The 14,048-nt window shown below is 38.9% G+C and overlaps 1 protein-coding gene across 5 annotated transcripts in view; it reads right to left on the bottom strand.

Annotated features, from left to right (window-relative positions):
* ZDHHC21 (zinc finger DHHC-type palmitoyltransferase 21) overlaps positions 1 to 14,048 on the bottom strand; it is a 96,978-nt gene that overhangs the window by 39,348 nt on the left and 43,582 nt on the right. The gene's annotated exons all lie outside the window — the stretch shown is intronic.

Below are 14,048 nucleotides of genomic sequence, written 5' to 3'. Positions count from 1 at the left end.
GAGAGCTTGAAGAGAGCTGTTCTGATGATTCCTTTATGTTTGTTTTCCCTGCATTTTGAATGAGTTCTGTAATTTCTTGGTATCCTGGTCTCATGAGTAAACCAAAGATAGTGTGGTAGAAGGAAAGGAAAACATGCATTTCATCCACCCTCACTGTGGTTACCAAACAGACCAGAGGAGAAACAGAGAGAGTCCAAGAAACTAAGACATCTCCTGGAAACCTGGGTTGCCAAACTTTGGAATAAAATTTCCACATTGGATAAAAACAAGTGGATGGCAAGTACCCCCAAAACACAACCACTCATATGCTTTCTTATATATTGTTTCATGTTGGTACTGTGGTAGCAAGACCAAAAATAAGGAGGCCACTAAAGGTAAGATGTAAAGTTTTTTGCGTATCACAATGATCAATCACCAAACTCAAGCAAAAATCTGGTTTCACATACAAATTACTTACTCACTAGCCTGGGAAAACCTAAAATTCACCAACATAGTTAAGTTATTCTGTATCATTCAAGTATAAAGGAACCAATTCAATCCTTCAATAAAAAGAACTTAATCCAGAATCCTTATAAAACATATAAAATGACAAGACAGGGCTACAATGATACACTAAATTAAGTACAGTAATTTCTGCTATAATGCTGTTTGGAAGTATCAATTTTTTCCAATATTATTAATATATTCACAATTTTAGCCGGGCAAGAATTTGTATTTCTTGTGCATGATTTTATCTGAGAGAAAACCTAGATGAACACAGAAAACTGCACCCACCACTCCAACATCTCCCAGCAACCTGTCTGTCACCTATGATGAGCCATACCCATCCATTTCTGAGATTTACAACTTTCCCTCCAACTTCAGAGAGCTTCTGTCACTTCGCAAGAACTCTTTCTACAACCCTTCTGATGCCTACTTCCACAAGAAAACCTCAGGTGTCCTTCAAAGCAAAGCACTGTGCTTATTGTATTATTTATGTACTTCTCAAATATTCAACATATATAAAACTGTTGACCAATGGCAATTTATAAATGTCAGGGATGGAGATGAGACTAAAAGATCTATTTATATTTCTCATTTTGTTATATGTTATATCCATTTAAGGCAAAGACATGTAAATTTATATATGACTTAAAAAAATCTTTAGGGGCTGGCACAAGCATCCCATATGGACACTGGTTTATGTCCAGCTGCTCCTCTTCTGATCCAGCTCTCTGCTTATGACCTGGGAAAGCAGTGGAAGATGGCCCAAGTGCTTAGACCCCTGCAGCCATGTGGGAGACCTCAAAGAAGGTCCAGGCTTTGGACTGGCTCAGCTTCGGCCATTACAGTCATTGGGGAATGAACCAGTGGATGGTAGACCTTTTTCTCTGTCTCTCCCTCTCTCTGTCTTTAACCCTACCTCTCAAATAAATAAAATCTCTTTAAAAATCTTTAAAAATTGATTTTTTATCATTTTACATTTTCAAAAATCAATTGTATTCCAAGTTCACATGTGCATAGTTATCAGCAACAGCACTAAATTCATAGTTTGAGGATTTAAAATTGTTCTCCAAAATACATCTTTAGTTCTTAGATTCTTATAAGGGAGAGCATTTTTTGAATCCAGAAGGTGGCTTAGAAAATTTTATCCAATTCCCAAGAACACTTTCATATTGAAGATCTTTTCTATATAGTTACAGGTTGAACTACATCTCCAAATTCCTACATTGAAGCCTCATCCCCAGTAGCTCAGAAAGAGGCCCTGTTTACAAACAGGGCTTTTATGTGAGTGATTAAATCAAAAGGAGACATCTTGGAGTAGGCACTAATCCAATCTGACTGGTGTCCTTCTAAAAGGAAATCCAGACAGAGATTCCAGGGATACTTCCACACAGAGGAAAGACCACACAAGGATATAGCAAGGTGACCATCTATAAGCCAAGAGAGGCCTCAGAAGAAATCAACTCTGCTGACAACTCAATCTTGGACTTCTAGCTGTCACACTGAGAAAATGAATTACTCTTGTATAAGCCATCCAGTCTGAGGTGTTTTGCTATAGCAGCCCTAGCAAACTAACACAGTCAACAAATGTATTTCTCTCTTGTCCTCATTTTTTGTGAAGAAATACATATATATCCAAAGGTATAAAACATATTTTCAGTTTAAAGGAGAGTCACGCTATCCTCTCGAGAACAGGAACACTGGAAACCACCCACACCTTCTCATGTATTCCTTCCCTATCCCAATATTTCATTCACTCCCTCCCTAAAGGTAAAAGCCACTGATTCATTCTTTACATCAGCACACTGCAAGTATCTTCACCCACTCTGAAGACCACCTGTTCACTCTCTTGATTGCACCTTCTGATAAACCCAAGGTCTAAATTGTAATGCGGTCCAACTTACCTTTTATTTTTTATTTATTTTATTTTATTTTATTTTATTTTATTTTATTTTTATTTTTTGACAGGCAGAGTGGACAGTGAGAGAGAGAGACAGAGAGAAAGGTCTTCCTTTGCCGTTGGTTCACCCTCCAATGGCCACCGCGGCCCACGCGCTGCGGCGGCACACCGCACTGATCCGAAGCCAGGAGCCAGGTGCTTCTCCTGGTCTCCCATGCAGGTGCAGGGCCCAAGCACTTGGGCCATCCTCCACTGCACTCCCGGGCCATAGCAGAGAGCTGGCCTGGAAGAGGGGCAACTGGGACAGAATCTGGCGCCCCAACTGGGACTAGAACCCAGGGTGCCGGCGCCGCAAGGCGGAGAATTAGCCTAGTGAGCCGCGGCGCCGGCCCCCAACTTATCTTTTCTGTGTTTGTGTATTTCCCAACCCTTAAGTAATCATGACATTTTCCTACACTATCTTCTAAAGCCCTTACAAGCTTCGTAAGTTTTGCCTTTAATATTTATATCATGAATCCAAGTACATGTGATGCTATTCTTTTGTACAGAGAAAGATAGCAATCTGATTTTAGTTTTACTATATGGATATTCAATAATACCAGGAAGATTTTCTTTAAAAACGCTGTCTTCTCAGTGATCAGAGATCAAGGATCCGTACATACGTGGATCTGACTTGGGCTCTTTATTCGATTCACTTAATTTATTTGTTTACCTTGAAACAGTGCTACACATCATCTTAGTTACTATGGCTTTGTAATTTTGATGCCTGGTAGGCCAAGTCATTCCATCTTGTTCTTTTCTAAGAACGTCTTGGTTATGCTGGACAATTTGTATTGTCATAAAAATATTTATAGTTTGATTTGCCAGGTTAAAATACACTCAGGAATACATTCGCATATAACATTCTTTCCGTTAGGTTTCATAAGTTTCCCACTAGGATTTCTGTAATTTTTTGACCCGATTTAATTAAGAAACTTCTTAGGTTTTGCTTCTTTTATAAATGACATTTGCTATTAATTTCAATGTCTAACGGTTTGCTAGCATAAACTGATTGTTTTTTTTAAAGTATTTGATAGTCACATTTCTTAATTTTCTAAAAATTCCATGATCTGGCCGGCGCCGTGGCTTAACAGGCTAATCCTCTGCCTTGTGGCGCCGGCACACCGGGTTCTAGTCCTGGTTGGGATGCCGGATTCTATCCCGGTTGCCCCTCTTCCAGGCCAGCTCTCTGCTATGGCCCAGGAAGGCAGTGGAGGATGGCCCAAGTTCTTGGGCCCTGCACCCACATGGGAGACCAGGAGAAGCACCTGGCTCCTGACTTCGGATTAGCGAGATGCGCCGGCCGCAGGGGCCATTGGAGGGTGAACCAACAGCAAAAAGGAAGACCTTTTTTTTTTTTTTTTTAAACTTTTATTTAATGAATATAAATTTCCAGTATACAGCTTATGGATTACAATGGCTTCCCCCCCCCCCATAACTTCCCTCCCACCCGCAACCCTCCCCTCTCCCGCTCCCTCTCCCTTTCCATTCACATCAAGATTCATTTTCAATTCTATTTATATACAGAAGATCAATTTAGTATAAATACTTCAACAGTTTGCACCCACATAGAAACACAAAGTGAAACATACTGTTTGAGTACTAGTTATAGCATTAAATCAAAATGTACAGTACATTAAGGACAGAGATCCCACATCAGGAGCAAGTGCACAGTGGCTCCTGTTGTTGACCCAACAAATTGACACTCTAGTTTATGACGCCAGTAACCACCCTAGGCTGTCGTCATGAGTTGCCAAGGCTATGGAAGCCTTCCAAGTTCCCCGACTCTGATCATATTTAGACAAGGTCATAAAAGACAGAGTGAGGATAGTAACCAATGATCCTAAGAGTGGCATTAACCAGGTCTGAACCATTATAAAAAGGAAGACCTTTCTGTCTCTCTCTTACTATCCACTCTGCCTGTCCAAAAAAAAAAAGAAAAATTCCATGATCTACAGATAGACTGTTTCCAAAACTATATCACCTAACAGTACTGACAGTTTTATTTCTTTAAGCAGTTTTCTTTCTAATTCTTGCTTTTCTGCAGTGTTTATTCTAGCAATATGTTTAACAACAATGGTGATGGTGGGCATCAATGCCTTGTCCCCAAACCTGGAAGGAAAGAAATCAACATTTCATTTTAGCAAGCTGTGGCTCCCTTAAGTTTCTGTTTGTTTTTTGGAAATCTCATATCTTTTACGTGATTACAAAAGTTTTCCTCTGGTTTTGGTTTGCTAAGAATATACAACATGAATTAACGCTGAATTTTATCTTTGCCTTTATACATTGAAATATTCATCTGAATGCTTTCTGTTCATGTGATAAAATACACAGATTTTATTATTCTTATTTACTTATTTGAGAAAGAGAGAGAAAGCACAAAAACAAGAGAGTGAAGGCAAGAAATAGAGCTTCTATCTACTGGTTATTTCCTAATGCCTGTAACTGCCAGAGCTTGGCCACAATCAGAGCTAGGAGCTAGAAACACAATCTAGGTCTCCCATGTTTGTGACAGGAACCCAATTACTGGAATCATCACCACTGACTCCCAGGATCTACATCTGCAGGAAGCTAGAATCAGGGGGCAGAGCTAGGAATCAAGCTAGGCACATCAATATGGGATGCAGGTGTCTGAATCACTAGGCTAAAAACTTGCCCCTACTAACTAAATTTCCAATGCAAAAACTACCTTTCATTCCTAGGATAAACTCAACTTGGTCAGGCTAATTAGGTAGTTATACAACCAGATTCAGTTCGCTAATATTTTAAAAGTTGTTCACTGGGCCAGCACTGTGGCATAGAAGGTTAACCTTTGCCTGTACTGTTGGCATCCCATATAGATGCCAATTCAAATCCTTGCTGCTCCTCTTCTGATCCAGCTCCCTGCTAATGCATGCATCTAGGAAAGCAGCGGAAGTGGGCCCAAGTGCTTGGGTTCCTGCACCCATGTGGGAGACCTGGAAGAGGTTCCTGGCTCTTGGTTTCAGATCGGCCCATCCCCAGCCATTGCAGTCATATGGGGAATAAACTAGTAGATGGAAGATCCATCCATCTCTCTCTCCTTCGCTCGCTCTCTCTCCCCACCTCCCTCTCTGCCTTTCAAATAAGTAAATAAACCTTTTGTCTTTTAAAAAAGAACTGTTCATCTATGTTCATAATCATACTAACTTTATAGTTTTCCTTTTTTATTTTTCTTGATAGGTTGTATATCTAAGATATGCTAGCCACATAAAATGAGTTGGGGAGGGTAGCTTCCTCTTTTTCTATTCTTTGAAAGAGTTTGTGCATTAAGAACAAAACTATTATTTCCTTTCATGTTTGACAGAATCAGAACTCGCTGGAAAATCTATAAATACTCTTTGCAAAAAAAGTTTTCTCTTCTCACTTATGATTACAGGACTACCCATGTTTCTAATTTCTTACCAAAGCAATTTTTTTCCTGATGCTGTCTGTGAATTAGAAAACAGTAACATACAGATGTCAACTATCCAAACTGACATACAGAATTAATACAATTCTAGTAAAAGATCCCCTACAGGAATATTTTTGCTTGTCTTGTTTTGTAGGGATTGCTAAACTACTTCTAAATTTCACTGGAAAAAATAAACACGAAGAATGGCATAACCATCTTACATACAAAGAACCTGGGGGAAGGGTCTGTTCTACTCCACGCATGCTCAACAGGGCCAATGTTGCTTCCAAGAGGGGAAAAACTGGTTCTCAGAAAGAGAAAAAAATATCTTAGCTATTGCAATGGCTTATGCCGCCACACAAATCAATAAATACTACCCAGAAAAATCTCATTCCATAGGAGTTAACTTTATGAAGGAAGAGAAAAATGTCTAAAAGGACTCCTTAGGAAGATAATGAAAAAAAGGCTGAAACTGCTGCTCTATGACATAGTAACATGTATTATAAAACTAGGTATGATGACAATTTGGTACACCCACAAGGAGAGACAAGAGACCAGCAGACTAGGGAAGAGGCAAAAACAGATACACACATATGTGGATCTTGATTTATGACAAAGAGCACTGCAGACAGAGGAGTAAAGAATTATGTTTTCTATAAATGATGCTAAATCAACTGGACAGTCATCTGTGGAAAAAAAATATGAAACACTGCCTTTAGGCTTTCTCATAAACATCACAAAATTCAGTTCGAATGGGAAGAGAAAAAGTACCTACATGACAATATGGGAAAATTATATTGATGATTTGCACATATACAGGGAGAAATATAAACAAGGTTGCTGATGGTAGCATTATTTCTAACAGCCCCAAACTAAAAACAATGTAAATGTTCACCAGCAGAATAAATTGTTTTATATTAAATAAATGAAGGATTAAATAGTTATAGTAGTATTCATAGCAAGGACATTTAACTGTACTGTTATTTGTTTTTTAATGTTTCTGAAAAGAGCCATTAGAAAATTCACTGGGCTTTGCGGCTATTTCTCTCTCTCTCTCTCTCTCTCTCTCTCTCTCTCTATTTATGTCTATTCAAGAAGCAGGTAGAGATAGATATCTGCTGGTTCACTTCCCAAATGTCTATCATGGTTGGAACTGGGTTAGGCCAAAGCCAGAAGCCAGGAATTCAATCCCAGCCTCCCACATGGGAAGTGAGACGCAATGACTTGAGCCATCACCACTGCTTCCCAGGGTCCATGTTAGCAGAGGAAACCAGAGTTGGGAGTCGGAACCGGAATCAAATGAAGGTACTCTGATGTGGGATGTAGGCATCTTAACCAGCATCCAAATAGGGCAAATGCATGGCCCTTTTAAAACATTTGTGCATTCTTCTATTTGTGCATTATATTTTATTACAGAAAGGGTTCAAAAAATGAAAATAGTAAAGCAGAAAGTTGGTGAAATACTGATTATGAGAATATTTTAATTTTAGAATAGAAACAAAGCATGAAAAACTCAAAATGTAAAATAAAGTTTAGTTATATAGGATTTATGAAAGGACACACAAAAATGTCAAATAACATAAGGAAAGAACATTAGCCGGCGCCGTGGCTTAACAGGCTAATCCTCCGCCTTGCGGCACTGGCACACCAGGTTCTACTCCCGGTCGGGGCACCGGATTCTATCCCGGTTGCCCCTCTTCCAGGCCAGCTCTCTGCTATGGCCTGGGAAGGCAGTGGAGGATGGCCCAAGTCCTTGGGCCCTGCACCCGCATGGGAGACCAGGAGAAGCACCTGGCTCCTGCCATCGGAATAGCGCAGTGCGCCGGCCGCAGCGGCCATCGGAGGGTGAACCAACGGCAAAAAGGAAGACCTTTCTGTCTCTCTCTCACTACCACTCTGTCAAAAAAAAAAGAGAACAAAAAAGAGAGAGGCAAGAGTCACAGCAGCCCTCTAACCTTATCTACACTTTCTTCCTGCCCATTCTGATCCCACCACATTAAGCTCCTTGCTGTTTCTCAAACATGTCCAGCGAATGTCACATTTGTTCTGTCCAGAAAACTTCCCCAGCAATGCAGGTGCTTGTTCTCTCACTTTTTCAGGTCTCTGCACACATATCACCTTATCAGATATTTTCCCTTGACCAAAGTACAGTAAAGTCGTCTGTGTTTTTATGAGACTCGTCTGAGAAGCAACGATGTGAGTATGTGACTGATTTATGATCGGCCTCCCACTGCTGGGTGTTCAGTCTCAGCACTACCAGCACCTGTGGCTGTCCCATGCACTGTAGGGTACGGAGAGCGCCCCAGGCCTCGACATGCTCGAGGCAGGCAGCACAGCCCGAGTGCCAACAACAAAAATGCCTCCAGACATTACCTCCCTGCTGAGAAACTGCGTCATTGATGAGGGATTTAATTTTTCTCTGTTTTTCAAGAAGCAAAATAGCTTATATCACATCTGAAATGTGTCAATGTGACCTCTCATCAAGACAGAGTAGCCACTTTCACATGCAGAGGGTGTGCTCATGTGGTACTCTTCCATGAAAACGAGTAATTTTGCTTTAACCTTAAAACAAAATCCTATTGCATCTGTTTGGTTACCCACTTTCCAGAATGGGCCTTAGCTTAAGTTTATTATATTCTGAAATGTAGACAAAGAAGTTACAACAGGGTTATTCTCTACAACTCTCCTCACTCCCCCAGCCCTCAGGTAAAAGGCATTCTTCCAGCTTTACTACATCCTAATGGAAATTTATATCTACAGGGGAAAAAACACTGTATATGCTCTCTAATGGCTATCACTGAAGGTTCAGAATTTTTTGGTACACTTATGTATGCAACTATGTTACAGAGTAAATTTCACTGGCATCTGACGGCCAAGCTGAGGATAAAATATTTCAGAAAAATTGTGTCTGCCTCATCAAATTTGCAGAAAAATTCTACAAAAGTTGGAATAATTCAATAAGAAAACAGGGTAACATATTTACTTACTCTATTTACCATTTAATGCAATGCTACAGTGCTTGGTAAAAGTTCAAGAGTAAGACAAAGGTGCTGCCAGGTTTTAACCATTTAAACTCAAAAATAACTAAAACAGTCTTTCAGAGAATTAAGTACTGCACTCCCCCCATGCAAAATGCTCTGATAACTGTGACTAAACATGTTATATAGGCACATTTAGTGATGACATATTGACAACCTGGTATTTCAGAGTAAAGGTAAGATTTATTACAATGTCTCTGTTTCATCTGTCACTGAAAGCTTAGGAATATGTGACAAGCAGAACTGAAAATTGCTAGAAAAATAGCATTCTTAAACTGGTTTTCTCTACTAATATGAACAACATATATGCTACTACTTCTCTCAAGTAAACACAAAAGTTGCCAAGGGACAAGATCTCCATCAGCATTTCAGGATACACGAACAAAAAGCCAGACTGCTTTCTTATGCACTTTAAAAATACTTTTGTTCTCATATTAATTATACTCTTCTTGGCTATCTATGACTACTCTAGCCAAAACCGCAAAAAGTTAAACATATATTTCAGAATTTTATCCATTCTTCAGTGACTACAATAAATGATATTGCAGATATTAAAACAAAGGTTAAGTAAAGCTTAAAGTATTCCTTTTAAATGTCAAATAAATAGAAATACTCAAATACTGATTTTATATATATAATACTTCAAATAAATAGCAGAAATGCTCAAATACTGATTTTATATATGTCATATATATATACTTCAAAACTGATTATATAAAAAATTAAATTAAATTATAAAGGGACTTACCAATATGCAAAACCACCTACGACCAAATATTCTACTTCGACTCTGTTAGAAAAGGCTAAGCAAATAGTTGCACGGCACACTTCTATAGACCCTTAGCAACGCCATTAGACATCAGCCATTTGGAATAATAATAACATATCTTCCTAGTAGAAGAGTTGGCTCTGCTGCTAAACATTATTTATTTTCCTGTTCTGAATATTGGCAGCATGTCCTTTATCCAAATTCTCTCTCCTCTCTTTCCCTTCTGTCACCCTATTCTCACAGCCTTAAATGCAGTTAGCATGTTGTTTGCTGCTCTTCATCTAAGAACAAGTTTAAAAGAATCAATCAGAAGTTACCTGAATCTATTTTGCCTGAAAACAATTTAAAAGCAGTAACTTTTAACTACGGTTTTATGTCACAAATGATTAGCTCCATGATTGTGAATACTAATGACCACATATAGTTCATTAAGAAAAAACACACAAGATTTTCTCATGAAGAGAAGTAGTAAGCATTGCCTGCAATCTGACTGCTAGCTAGTATATCTTTTCAAAAACATGTTTTATCTACCATAATGTCTTCAGAAGATGTACTAGAGTCTTTATTTTAGACAAACTACTAAAAATGGTTGTCTCAATGAAAAAATAACAACATATGACTCTACGAATCAAGAAGTTCAACAAGCTTCGTCTGAATACCAGAACTTACAACGCTCTTAATTTTTGGTTTTTAAATTTATTAGAGGTACAGAGACACAGAGACAGAGCTCCTATTCATTTGTTCACTTCCCAAATGCCTACAACAGCCAGGACTAGGACGGGCTGAAAACAGGAACTAGAAACTCAGTCCAGTTCTCCCATATGAGTGGAAGGGACCTAAGAACTTGAGCCATCACCTGCAGCCTCCCAGGATCTAAATTAGCAGGAAGCTGAAATCCAGAGCCAAAAACGTGAACTGAACCCAGGCACTAAGAGCAGAGGCATCTTAATTGGCACCGTACCCAGGAGGCCAAATGCCCAACCCCCAACCCCCCACATTAGTACATTTAAATCTGTGTTTAAATTTTTAAATGCTAAAATAATATGGGGGTGGCTTCAAAGAGTATTCTATCAAGTGTTTTTTTCTGTGTTGGACAAGTTATTGAATCTGTCTGAATCTCACTTTAACTATAAATTGGAAACTACATTATTTATCCTTTCAGAAATATTTCTACTGAGTAGACAGTTCTCACTAGTTCAAATAACATACAAATCTGAAATAACAGAAAGTAAAAATTAGAAAATATATGACTAATGAAACATTCATGGATCAAAATGTAATTTAAGAAATGACACTCTAAGAAATTAAAATATACAATGATATCTACCTTCATATTTAACTAAAAAGCTATAATTTTCAAGTATTGGTTTTGCTATACAACTATCAGGCAAAAATTAGTATAATTTAACAATATACCAAATTACTGAACATTTGTATTTTATCATTTACTATGACTCTGTGACATACCCAAATATGAATCTTCCAAAGATGAAAGTTTATTTTCTACAATACCCACCCATTTTATTCACTTAAAATGTCAAAACACTCTCCAATCTAGAGGTTATAAATCCTTACAATGGTTTTAATCACAGTAAAGTTTTACTGACTTTACTGAAAGAAAGATATTAGTTTCCCAAGACATTTTAAGTAAAATTTAACATCATATTGGTATGATAAATGCACATGATGGTCAAACTAATTTAATGTCTAAAATTTGAAAAACCTTCCAAACATCTGAAAGCTTGCAATCTTTATTGATTGATTTTTTTTTTTTTTTTTGACAGGCAGAGTGGACAGTGAGAGAGAGACAGAGAGAAAGGTCTTCCTTTTTGCTGTTGGTTCACCCTCCAATGGCCGCCGCGGTAGAAGCGCTGCGGCCAGCGCACTGCGCTGTTCCGATGGCAGGAGCCAGGTGCTTCTCCTGGTCTCCCATGGGGTGCAGGGCCCAAGGACTTGGGCCATCCTCCACTGCACTCCCTGGCCACAGCAGAGAGCAGGCCTGGAAGAGGGGCAACCGGGACAGGATCGGTGCCCTGACCGGGACTAGAACCCGGTGTGCCGGCGCCGCAAGGTGGAGGATTAGCCTAGTGAGCCGCGGCGCCAGCGATTGAGTGATTCTAACAAGACATGTTTGATTTAGCCAGCCCCATTAATGTAGAATGAAACTTACTACTCAAATTTCAGACATTTTTCTAAACATGCATTTCTTCTTAACACTAATTGAGAATTTTAGGACTTTTTACCTAATATTTTCAAAGAAGAAAGTAAATACTATTTTCAGGTTTGGGGTCCTTCTTAGTATAGACATAGAAGATAAATCAATATTTATAGCTTAAATAATAAATCCTAGGGTAGATGCTCAACCTAGTGGTTAAGATGCCTGTGAACCACAATAGAATGCCTATTGCGTGTGGCTCAGGATTGTGACTCCAACTTCTGGCTAATACAGAGGTAATGACCCAAATAACTGGGTTCCTGCCACCCATGTAGAAGACATGGACTGAGAGTCCTGGCTCCCAGCTCTGGCCAGGTCCAGCCCAAGTCGCTGCAGGCACTTGGGGAGCAGGCCAGTAGATGGAACCCTTTTCTTTCTTTCTGCCTCCCAAAGAAATGAATAAATATCTAAAACAACCTAAGGGACAGGCATTTGGCATGGGGATTATGTAAGACTATACCCCATATTGAACTGCCTGAGTTTACGTCATAACTCCACTTCTGACTCCAGCTTCCTGCTAATGTGCACTTTGGAAGGCAGCAGGTGACAGCTCAAGTTCTTGTATCCCTGTCACCTGAATGGTAGACCCAGATAGAGCTCTGGGTCCTGGCTTTGGCCTGGCCCAGTCCTAGCTGTTGGGGGGTATTTGAGGAGGGAACCTGCAGATGGAAGCTGTCTCTGTATACATTTCAAATAAATAAAAGGAAAGAAAAAACGTTAAAAACCAAAACAATTTTAAATTTCTGCACTGACTCATTATACACTGTGAAGTCCTTACCTCCTACATCTTACTCCTTTCCCCTAGCAAAGAATATATTCAAGTATATCCTCGAAACTCCACATATAAAAATCTTTTAAAGAAAAACATATAAATCATTGAATATTCAATGACAGATGGATATTTTAAAACTAAAGAAGAAGAAATAAAAAAGCATCAAATTACTGTTTAAAGGAGGGGCACTTGCAAGGACTACAAGAGTTTTTTCTGAAAACATAAAGTGAAGAGAGAAATGAAAGAAAATCACTCTTCTGACTGTTCTTTTCCCTACACTTGTGAGTAGCCTATTTTCTCTCAACTCTCTTTCCCATGAGAGTAACCATAATGTACCCGTTTTCTACTGAATACAAGAGCTATTACAGTAACAGTCAAAGGGAAACCCTCTTTTCTTTTGTTTATTGAATAAACACTTTCACCTAAACAAAGCAAAATAAGCACACACTTACGAGTTGTTAACATTTTCTTTTCCAATCCAGAAGCACACAGCTTTGGAATTTAAAGATGGCTAGAAAAGATACTATGCTGCCATCTATCTACTGAAAGCGTAAGGAAATGTAGACCAACATTTTCTTTTCAGTGGGACGTACAGAGAACAAAGGGGTCAAAGTCCATGACATACTTCACCTACTTCATTACTGCAACAAAAAAAGATGTACAGCAGTGACTACTATAATCTCCAAAGACAGTTTAGGAACTTTTGGGGATCTTTATTCTACATCTCAAATAGTAGAAAACAATAGCAACAAGGTAAATGAATGAGGTTTCTGACACTATCTGGCAAGTTTACACATATAATCAAAACCTGGATACAGTTTGTTTGTTTGTTTATTGTAGGGAAACATGAAAGAGGCACAGTGAAGGATTTATAAAAATCAACATCAGGCAAGAATACTTCAAAAATATTCCATTGTAATAATTATTGTTTTAAAAAGTCAATGGTAAAAATGGTGATTTTTAAAAATATATTTTGCTTATTTGAAAGGTAGAGTGACAGAGAAAGGAATGGGGGAGAGGGGAGAAGGAAGAGGAGAGAGGAGAGAGAGAGAATGAATTAATGAGTCTTCCAACTGCTGGTTCACTCCTCAGTTACCCACAATAGCAAGGCTGCAATGGGTCAAAATCAGGAGCCAGGTACTCCACCCAAATCTCCTACCTGTGCGGCAGGAACCCAAGCACTTGGGCTATGATCTGGTGATTCCCAGATACATTGGCAGGAAGGTGGATCAGAGCAGGGGTGAGACTTAATCCCAGGCACTCCAATACAGGATGCATTCAGCCAGGTTTTAGTTTGACTCAGTGTCCCACAACATCTACCTTGTTGGTGACTTTTATACAGAAATTCTTTTTCTACCGTATAAATGTCACCTTTGAAAAAACTGTCATGGTAACAACAATGTTCCATCACTTGAATTTA

The sequence above is a fragment of the Lepus europaeus genome, chromosome 12, assembly GCF_033115175.1.
Source record: "Lepus europaeus isolate LE1 chromosome 12, mLepTim1.pri, whole genome shotgun sequence".
Lineage (NCBI taxonomy): Eukaryota > Metazoa > Chordata > Mammalia > Lagomorpha > Leporidae > Lepus > Lepus europaeus.
Note: the sequence above shows the minus strand (reverse complement) of the source record. Positions and strands in the feature narration are given on the sequence as shown.